Source organism: Magnolia sinica, chromosome 14 (genome assembly GCF_029962835.1).
Source record: "Magnolia sinica isolate HGM2019 chromosome 14, MsV1, whole genome shotgun sequence".
NCBI classification, from domain to species: domain Eukaryota; kingdom Viridiplantae; phylum Streptophyta; class Magnoliopsida; order Magnoliales; family Magnoliaceae; genus Magnolia; species Magnolia sinica.
This window is the reverse complement of record NC_080586.1, coordinates 15,483,057-15,483,671: the sequence shown is the minus strand read 5'-3', so window position 1 is coordinate 15,483,671 and position 615 is coordinate 15,483,057.

The following is a 615-nucleotide window of genomic DNA, read 5'->3' as shown; positions in this document are numbered from 1 at the left end:
AAAAAGCACATCAATTTTCACTTTGACTAACAAGAAAGTGACTAAAATGACTCTTGGGGGATAGAAATGGGTATTTTGTGCATGGAAATGATGTTAGGACATGAGCTCAAAAATCATGCAAATTCAAATCTCAAGTAGGCCGTACAGTAGTAAATGGTGGTGATTGGAATATCCAACCTGTGCAAAGTATGAGAAAAAATATCCATTTCATCATATGTGTAGGATATCCAATCCTTGCAAAGTATGAGAAAAAATAATGATGATCATTTGATATGACAATCAAGCTGATTCATTCATTAGGAAGGCCACACGAATACAATGTGTCATAGCAGTTGATGTCCATTGATTTAGCTGTTGTGTCCCACTTTATAGTAACTTTCAAATACAGCCCCTGTATCTGATCATTTCTCAGTGTATAGTTAACATAGAAAGAATCTCATTGATAGGAGATCATCGCTTCTCATGCAAAGGTGAGTTGCAGAAGTACTTTATCTGGAAGGTTGATTGTAATCGACTTTGTATGCGCGATGAGATCTCTTATGTGTGAGATATCTTCGACATTAACCATCTATAGTGTCAGCTTCTTGATGAAGGGTTCAGATCATCACGCGGTGG